Genomic DNA, 10,282 nt, shown 5'->3' with positions numbered 1-10,282 from the left:
CATCCTGAACAGAAACTTTGTAACCACTAAGCAATACTTCCTATTCCCACCTCAACTCAGACTCTGGTAACATGCAATATGCTTTCTGTATGAATTTGCCTATTTTGGATATTTCATGTATGAGGATCATATATATTTGTCCTTTTTATCTGACTTATTTCACTTAACACATTTTTAGGATTCCTTGATGTTTTAGTATGTATCAGAACTGCTTTCTTTTACGGCTAAATAATATTTCATTATGTATATACCACATTTTGTTATCTGTTCATCTGTTGATGAACACATTGGTTGTTTTTACTTTTCTAGTATAGTGAATAGTGCTACAATGAGCATTCATGTACTGTTTGAATCCCTGATTTCAATTCTTTTGTTTTATACCTGGGAGTGGAATTCCTAGGACAGGTGATAATTCTATGTTAACATTTTTGAGAAACCACCAAATGGTTTTCTACAGTACTTGACCCATTTTACTTTCCCACTAGCAATACCTTAGGGTTTCAATTTTTCTACAACCTCACCAACATTTATTTTTCAATTTCTGTTGTAGCCACCCTTGTGGGTGTGAAGTGATATCTCATTATGGTTGTGATTTACATTTCCCTAATAAATAATGATGTTGAACATTTTTTCACATTTCATTTGTACATCTCCTCTGGAGAAAAATGAATATTCATGTCTTTTGCACATTTTTTATTTAATTCTTTCATTGTCTTTTTGTTGTTGAGTTATAGCTCTTTGTGTAGTCTGGATATTAAATCCTTATCAGATTTATGATTTACAAATATTTTTTCTCACTGCAGATCCTGTCTTTTTACTTTTTTGGTAATGTCTTTTGATGAAAAATGTTTTCAATTTTGATAAAGCCTTCATTTATATATTGTTTTGATGATTGTGCTTTTGGTGCCATATTTAAGAATCCATTGCCAAATTCAATCTTATGATGATTTAACTCTATGTTTTCTTCTAAGAGTTTATAATTTTAATACTTAAATTTAGGTTTCGAATCACTTTGAGTTAATTTTTATATATGATGTGAGATAAAGGTTCAGTTTTATTCATTAATGCAGTCATCCCAGCACCATTGGTTGAAGAGACTCTTTTTTTTCCCATTGAATGGTCTTGACACTCTTGCAGAAGATCAATTGGCCATAGATGTATGAATTAATTTCTGGAGTCTTAATTTTTTTTTTTTCTATTGGCCTATATATCTCTCCTTAGGTCAGTACCACACTGTTTTGTTTGCTGTACCTTTGCGTAATTTGAAATTAAGAAGTGTAAATCTCCCAAAGTTGTTCTTCTTTTTCAAAATTGTTTCAGGTTTTCAGAGCCCCTTGAAACTTTATATAAGTTAGAGGACTGACTTTTCCTCTTCTCGCAAAAAGACTATTGGAATTTTGTTACGGATTGTATTGAATCTTCAGATCATTTTGTGTAGCATTGCATCTTATTCATTGTGTATACATAACATATATTTATTATTACTTTTATACATTTTCTTTTAAATAATTTAGGATATAAAAAGTAAAATTACAAACCAAAAATAAAATAATAATAGCTTCCATATTTGCCCATATTTATATTTATTTGAATTCTTTATTTATTCTTTCAGAAACAAATTGCTTTCTAGAGTCCTTTCATTTGAACCTGATGGACTCACGTTATCACTTCTCTGTCAGCTCTTATTTATCTGTGTATGTCTTCATTTCTCCCTCATTTTTGAGGGACAGTTTGCTGGATACAGAATTCTTGGTTCAAAAGTTTTTTTGTTTGTCTGTGACTTTTTTTTTTTGTCACCTTAACTATGTCATTCCACTGCCTCTGGCCTCTATGACTTCTGGTGAGAAATCAGCTTTTAATCTTATGGACAGTCCCTTGTATGTGATTATACCACTTCTTTGTTGCTACTTTCTACAATTTCTCTTTGTCTTTGCCTTCAATACTTTGATTAGAATCTGTCTCAGTATAAATAAATTTCTTTAGGCTTATCATACTTGGAGTTCCTGAGCTTCTTAGATTTGGATACATGTCTCCCTTCAAATTTGAGAATTCTGTGGCCATTCCCTCATCTATTCTTTCTGCACTTTTCTCCCTCTCTCTCCTCCTTCTGAATTTTCCATTATGCATCTGTTAGTCCACTTGACAGTGTCCCACAGGTCACTTAGGCTTTATTCACTTTCTTCATTATTTTTTCTTTTTGCTCCTCATACTAAATCATCTCAATTGTTCTGTCTTCAAGATCATGATTCTGTCTTCTGACTGCTCAAATCTACTTGTTTAAACGCTCTCATTTTAGCTATGATAATTTTCAGCTTCAGTATTTCTCTTTTGTTACTTTTAACGATTTCTATCTCCTATTGCCATTCTCATTTTTTTATACAACTTTTTTTCTGATTTCCTTTGGTTTTTGTCCATAGCCATTTCCATTTAGCTCTTTGAATGTCTTGGCAGTTGTTTTAAAGTCTTTATCTATTAAGCCCTATGTCTGGGTTTCCTCAAGGGCAGTTTCTGTCAATTAATTTTGTTCCTTTGAATGGTTCATATTTCCTGTTTTCTTGTATACCTTGTGATTTCTTGTTTAAACTGGATGTTTGAATATTGTACTTTGATAACTCTGAAAACTAGCTTCCTCTTTTCCAGGATTTGTTCTTTTTGGATTGTTGATACCTATAATTATCCATTTGTTTATTGACTTTTCCAAACTACTTTTACAAAGGCTGTACTCCTTTTCAGTTGGGGGTCCCTGATATCTCTTTTACTTTACCTTGTGTTTGGAAAGAGTCTTGACAGAGATTTCCTTGAAAATGATGAGACAGCTTTTTCACAAGGAGTTTGCTGCCAGAACACAGGTGCCATGAAAACCACCAATAAAAGCCAAAATGGGGAAAGGAAAGACTCACATCAACATCGTCGTCATCAGACACGTAGATTCAGGCAAGTCCACCACTACTGGCCATCAGATCTACAAATGTGGTGGGATTGACAAAAGAACCATCGAAAAATTTGAGGAGGAGGCTACTGAAATGGGAAAGGGCTCCTTCAAGTGTGCCTGGGTCTTGGATAAACTGAAAACTGAGCATGAGCGTGGTATCATCATTGATATCTCCCTGTGGAAATTTGAGACCAGCAAATATTATGTGATCATTATTGATGCCCCAGGACACAGAGACGTTATCAGAAACATGATTACAGGCACATCTCAGGCTGACTGTGCTGTCCTGATTGTGGCTGCTGGTGTTGGTGAATTTGAAGCTGGTATCTCAGAGAATAGGCAGACCCATGGGCATGCCCTTCTGGCTTACACACTAGGTGTGAAACAACTAACTCTTGGTGTTAACAAAATGGATTCCACTGACCTGCCCTATAGCCAGAAGAGATACGAAGAAAGTGTTAAAGAAGTCAGAACTTACATTAAGAAAATTGGCTACAACCCTGACACAGTAGCCTTTGTGCCAATTTCTGGTTGGAATGGTGACAACATGTTGGAGCCAAGTGCTAACATGCCTTGGTTCAAGGGATGGAAAGGCACCCATAAAGATGGCAACGCCAGTGGAACCACACTGCTTGAAGCTCTGGATTGCATCCTGCCACCAACTCATCCAAGTGACAATCTCTTGCATCTGCCTCTCCAGGATGTCTACAAAATTGGCGGTGTTAGTACTGTCCCTGTGGGCTGAGTGGAGACTGGTGTTCTCAAACCCAACACGGTGGTCACCTTTGCTCCAGTCAATGTTACAACTGAAGTAAAGTCTGTTGAAATGCACCATGAAGCTTTGAGTGAAGCTCTTCCAGGGGACAACATGGGCTTCAATGTCAAGAACGTGTCTGTCAAAGATGTTTGTCATGGCAACATTGCTGGTGACAGCAAAAATGACGCACCAGTGGAAGCTGCTGGCTTAACTACTCAGGTGATTATCCTGAACCATCCAGGCCAAATTAGTGCTGGCTACGCTCCTGTACTGGATTGTCACATAGCTCATATTGCCTGCAAGTTTGCTGAGCTGAAGGAAAAGATTGCTGCTCTGGAAAGAAGCTGGAGGATGGCCCTAAATTCTTGAAATCTGGTGATGCTGCCATTGTCAATATGGTTCCTGGCAAGCCCATGTGTGTCAAGAGTTTCTCAGACTATCCTCCTCTGGGTCATTTTGCTGTTCGTGATATGAGACACACAGTTGCTGTGTGTGTTATGAAAGCAGTGGACAAGAAGGCTGCTGGAGCTGGCAAGGTCACCAAATCTGCCCACAAAGCTCAGAAGGCTAAATGAATATTATCCCTACTACCTGCCACCCCATCCTTAATCAGTGGTGGAAGAACCATCTCAGAACTGTTTGTTTCAATTGGCCATTTAACTTTAATAGTAAAAGACTGGTTGTTAATAACAATGCATCATAAAACTTTCAGAAGGAAAGGAAAATGTTTTGTGGACCACTTTTGTTTCTTTTTGTGTGGCAGTTTTAAGTTATTAGTTCTTAAAATCAGTACTTTTTAATGGAAACAACTTGACCAAAAATCTGTCACAGAATTTTGAGACCCATTAAAACAAAGTTTAATGAGAAAAAAAAAAGAAAGAAAATGATGAGACAAACAAACAAATGAAAACACCTCTCCCACTCTTCGCAGGTTGGTTCAGTCTAGAACACTCCTTCAACACTTATCCAGGCTTGCACTGAGCCTAGATATCAATAAAGGTGAAATCTTAGGGTCTTTTCAGGTCTTTTCTGTTCATGAGGTTTTGCTCTGGACATGTCTGTGGCTTTCTAAATTCCTTAGTATATTTGGGTGCTCTAACTTTTCAAATAAACTCTTGCTGGCTTTTCTTTCTGTGCTTTAGAGAATCTACTGTAAGTTTCAAGCATACCTTTTGCCCCAGGCCACTGCTGGCTGTTCATTAGCCTTACAGTGTTTTCAAGCAATGTTCAACACTTTTCCTTTATGAGTGAGTTCTATGTTAGGCAAAATAGAGATGAACACCTTTTTTCAGTCCTTTAGTTATCTCCCAGATGACTTAAAACAGACATATGGAATAATTTGTAAGTTAAGTTACTCTCTGCTCTCTCTGGAACAAGGGACTAGGGGCCCCCAGTAGGAGTGTAGGCTGCAGTCTTCAAGACTGCTGCTGAGCTGGAGAGGGAGTGGAACAAGGGCAAGTAAAAATGCCACAAAGGTTTCCTATCATTTAACAATTGCCTTTTACTTGATTTAGCATTTTCTTGATTGCTGTAAACCTTTGATTATTTTCTAGAGTTCCAGCAAAGTTGGTTCTGACAGTTTGTGCTTGATTCCCAATGCCTCTGTGGAGGGATGAAAGCTTACAGCTGCTTATTCTGACCCTTTGTTGATGTTACTGTGAGAGCAGTGGGATTTTTCCGTAGTTTTTCAAATTATTGCCAATTTATGGGTTGAAAAATATTATCTCATTGTTTTTGTTGTTATTTTCCTGGTAACTTGTGAGCTGTGTCTCTCTTTTCAAGTTTCTGAGGCACTTTGCCAATAATTGAAGTTTTTTGTTTCTTATTGGTTGATAGAATTTCTTCAGATAGTCTTCATATGAATTCTTTGTTATATAGACTGTGATTATTTTCTCTCCCCTGACAGCTTTATTTTAATACTGTTTGTGGTGCCTATGGTCAAAAAGTTTTTTTTATATAATTAAACTTAAAAATATTTTCTCCTATGGCTCTCGGGTTTTATGTCTTATTTAATAAGGTATTTCCTATAAATATTTTCTATAGTAAATCTAATTTCTTTGTTTTATTAGCTTATTAAAAACATTATTTAAAAATAAAATATATATTAAAATACTTAATTATATAAATGTTATTTATTTAAATTTTTGATCCCTTATGTCATGCTCTTGATATTCTTCAAATGTCTTTTTAATTTTGATTTTTTTTTCAAATGCTTCTCATTCTGTTTCAAATTTCTTCCTGGGATTGCACTTTTCTGTGCATACTATAGCCTGCTTCCACTAATCATGGGGATGCTATGGGACAGACTTACCTATGTGATTCAACAGTGGTTGGTGTTTGGAGAAAGAATGTTCCCTGTTCTTCCTGGATGTCACCACCCTTCTTGACACTTCTTGGCCTCTTTCACACAAGTGTTCACATTATTGCCCCCAAATTTCTGTCATCAAAGTATAAAAGATCACCTGGTATGAATTTAGTCCCACCAATAATCACCATGATAGTTTCCTGTACATCCTCCTGCTTTTTGTGTCTTTTACCTTTGATGTGGAGAAACCCTAGAAATGTTCTTTCTTTTTGCAATTGTCCTTCCTTTAATGTTCTTTGATCTGTGGTCTTCTCTGTGAAGTTGATTCTTTCTGCATTTTACTTTCATGGATTCTTCAGTAAGTTTGATTCACTAAGGAGAGTCCTTCTTGTCTACTGCTAATATTGTAATTTTGTTTCCTCTAATATAATTTTTTATGTCTTCTCAAGGGAAGAAAAAGATACAGCATTTGTTCTGAGACTAATATCCTGATCTAATTTCCCATGTATATTTTTATTCTTACAACACATTTTTATAATAGGATTTGAGGCTCCAGGAAAGATCATATTTAGTAAAATAAAATAAAAATACTTGGGGGAATGGGAGGATGGGAATGAATAAAAATGGTAAGAAAACATCAAGAAATTTGTGTGGTACCTGTGGGAATTCATATCCTTGACAGATTTGGGGCTTAGTCCTAATAATAGATAGGAAAGCAAAGAGTATCCTGGCAAACTGACCTTTGACTTGCACAGAAATAAGTTGTCTGGGGTTGGCTTTATGCAGTCACTAGAATCTAATGAGTAGAAAAGTGCTTAGCTAGAGTTTCCAGAAGATTATAAATCTTCTTCTTATGGTCTGAATTTTATTCTACCAAAATGGAATTATTGGCAGCTGGGCATCTCAGAGAGAACTTTGTGTATCCTTGAAAGCTTCCCTTCCAATTGGGAATGTGCAACGTTTTCCACATTGGTGTTTTAATATCCTTTGTGGCAAATAAAATGCACAGCCTTACCTGTGTCTACTGGCATGCCTTAGTATTCCCACAGCTGACCCACGATGAGAGTAGCTAAACCATTTGACATACATCCTCTCTTCTTTGCAGTAGGTCAGCTGAAAATATAGACTTTTTTCTCATTATCCAAAAAAATCAATCCCATGTGTGGAAATATAAGATATAAATAAACTGGTGGTTAAGGGTTAGACTCTTCCTAGAAAAAAATGAAAAACATTTGATATTGTAGAGGCAAGTTTCAACCTTGCAGATATGCTTTGTAGTTACTAGGGTGCAGGCACTTTTGTGTCTTCTATATTAGTCCTGAATTACACTCTGGTATTTATGGAATGTTTATACTCTTATTTTGTGTTGACAGCTTTGTAACTACATTCTCTGGCTAACTTTTGTCTCCACATTAGATTATACATTCTGTGAGAGAAGGACATGTGCCAATGTTTCCTTCAAGTATCCTGGACAAGACTATAATGCCAGTACTGAGGAAGTAATTAATAAATAACCACTACATTTTCTTTACAGAAAATTAACAGTTGAGTATGTCATTTTTTGTGAGCATTATGGTGAGGTTCTCCACCTGCCTAGATTTGCCCTAGGGCTTTTGACTTGACCTCTTATAAAAGTAGCCAAATTTATTTGGGCAGAAGCTCGGGAGGGCTGGGTGACAGAGAGGGAATAAGAAAAATGTCCATGATGAATCTCTGGTTCACAGTATCCTTTGAGTAAGGCATGATAAAGTGAAACCATCAACTAAGGAATTAAAGGACCCTTTGTTTTTTTTTTGAGACAGAGTCTCACTCTGTTGCCCGGGCTAGAGTGAGTGCCGTGGCGTCAGCCTTACTCACAGCAACCTCAAACTCCTGGGCTCAAGCAATCCTACTGCCTCAGCCTCCCGAGTAGCTGGGACTACAGGCATGCGCCACCATGCCCGGCTAATTTTTTCCATATATATTTTTAGTTGGCCAGATAATTTATTTCTATTTTTTTAGTAGAGACGGGGTCTCGCTCAGGCTAGTCTCAAACTCCTGACCTCGAGCGATCCACCCGCCTCAGCCTCCCAGAGGGCTAGGATTACAGGCGTGAGCCACCACGCCCGGCCTAAAGGACCCTTTGATTAGGAATTATAGATTCTAATTATAGGCCTTTAGTTATCCCCTGAATAACCCCTGAAAATTCAATTATTCTTTTATTTATTCATCTATAAAAGGGAGTGAAAGGAGATGCTAATATTTCCTTGAATACTGTTATAAAGACTTAAGGGAAAAATTAGAGATGAAGTGAAACTTTTGAAACAGGAAGTAGTTCAGATATAATTCTTGACATACATTGATATTCATGTTGATTTAACATTAGCTTATTCTGTTGAAATCTTGGTCTACTTTCAGGTAAGGCTCAATGTTTCCAGGACTCAGTAGCTTTATGATTTATTATTTTTTTCAGGTCTAATCCACATCATATTCCTGAGTTACTTCTGAGCAAATGTCTTTTCTGTTCTGTGCTTCAATAAATCCCACCACAGAATTGAGTTTACAATAGAAACTGCTTGAAAGAAGAAATGAGTTTAAAACTTGAATTACGTTTCCTCAGGTAAAAACAAGATTTTTCCTCCCTAAAGAACCTTGTTGAGCACGTGCCCACTCTTAAGGAAGAGTGGCCCTTTCAGTGCCAACCCTTAAGAGCAGATGGATCACTTCTTGACCTTCCCTGAGCAGAACTGCTTGCTCCTTCTTCCATATCCACCCAGAATTTTGTACAACTTTTATCGTAGCCTTCCTGAGATTCAGAGATGTAGCAAAAGGAGTATGGGCTTTGAAAATGGAGAGACATGATTGCAAGTACTGTCTCTGCCACCAATGAATCATATAACTTAAAACAAGTTGTTTTCTAGGCCTCATCAGTAGAATGGGGCTGATAACGGTTATCTCTTAGGCTTGGTGTGAGAGTTAAATGTGCTACTGAGTGTAAATTCCACAATGAAGAGTCTGGCATCTGGTAGGCACAGAGTCAATAGCAGGGTAGCATTTGTGTGGTAGGATGAGAGAGAAGTTGTGTCACAACCTCCATCTACGTAGCCTGGAAGGCTACAAATGTAGATGTCCTATTGCTGCACTGGCCACAATAAACACATGGACTGGCACAGCTTCACCCAGCAATCTTTGAAATACGTAAACTGGAGGAAAAAAGAGAAAGAAGATTACAAGAATACCCAAAGCTTAGTATGGTTTGGCAATGCTCCTAGTAACATTTCCATCTCATGAGCAATGCAGAGAAAAAAGTAGATGGGTGGGACAAATCCTGATGAATCTTGACCATGTGCTCAAGTAAGAAATAGGTTAGAGTCAGAAGAATGTCAAAGAGACCAATTATTAATATCTTAGCTCTCAAAGCCTTAGCTAGTGCAGTTATGTAGAAAAAGGACTATAAATATGAGACTGGGAGACATTAAATCATTGTTTTTCTGTAGATATGACTGTTATTTTAAGCAACATAGATGAAACAGGTCATTAGAACTCACAAGAATTGTCTGAAAAATTATTAGAAATAAAACAAGAGTTCAGAAAAATCCTCATTTGCAAAATTTGTATAAAAATCATTAGTTTGTTTATACACCAATTATAAAAAGAAATTTAATGAAGAAAACATCCCATTTATAATATCAAGAAAAAATATTTTAAAAAACCTAGGAAGAAGTAATATTCAGGGTTTATGTGAAGGAAATTTTAAAACTCTTCTGAGGGTTATAAAAAAAGACCTTGAAAAATAATCATAACTTATTCTTAGGTAGAAAGTCTCAGTATTATAAAGATGTTACCTTCTAAAATTATTCTATGAAGTCTATAACATCGAAATTAGAATATCGATGAGATGTTTTGAGGGAAACTGTATGAAATATTTTTCAAGGAATATATGTACAAAATTGTTATTATGACTCTGAAAAATAAGAAAAAATTTAGATTCAGCAGAAGAAAATCCAAAATTTAGAAAATATTCATCCATAAATATATGAATATGTTATATATGATAAAGATGGAATTTTATTCAGTAGGAATAGATGAGTTAATTGAAAAATCATGTTGTGAAAATTGAATTGACATTTGTGTAAAACATGTACTTGGATAGCTAGGATAGCCATGGCTAATTTATTCTCAAAGTGAATTTGAAATCTATTCATTGCATAAATGTAAAAAATAAAACCTTAGAGATATTACAAGAAAATATGGAAGACAAAATGACACTTAATTTATAAAGAAAATATTGTTAAAGCAGCAACTTAAA

General features: G+C 36.0%; 1 pseudogene across 1 annotated transcript; it reads left to right on the top strand.

The window, feature by feature from the left end:
- The first annotated feature begins 2,879 nt into the window (after positions 1–2,879).
- LOC123627563 lies at positions 2,880–4,553 on the top strand (annotated as a pseudogene). The gene has a single exon (XR_006731350.1). The product of XR_006731350.1 is annotated as an elongation factor 1-alpha 1-like (transcript).
- Positions 4,554–10,282: the final 5,729 nt, after the last annotated feature.

Source organism: Lemur catta, chromosome 1 (genome assembly GCF_020740605.2).
Source record: "Lemur catta isolate mLemCat1 chromosome 1, mLemCat1.pri, whole genome shotgun sequence".
Classification (NCBI taxonomy): domain Eukaryota; kingdom Metazoa; phylum Chordata; class Mammalia; order Primates; family Lemuridae; genus Lemur; species Lemur catta.
This window is presented reverse-complemented; position numbering and strand designations above follow the sequence as displayed.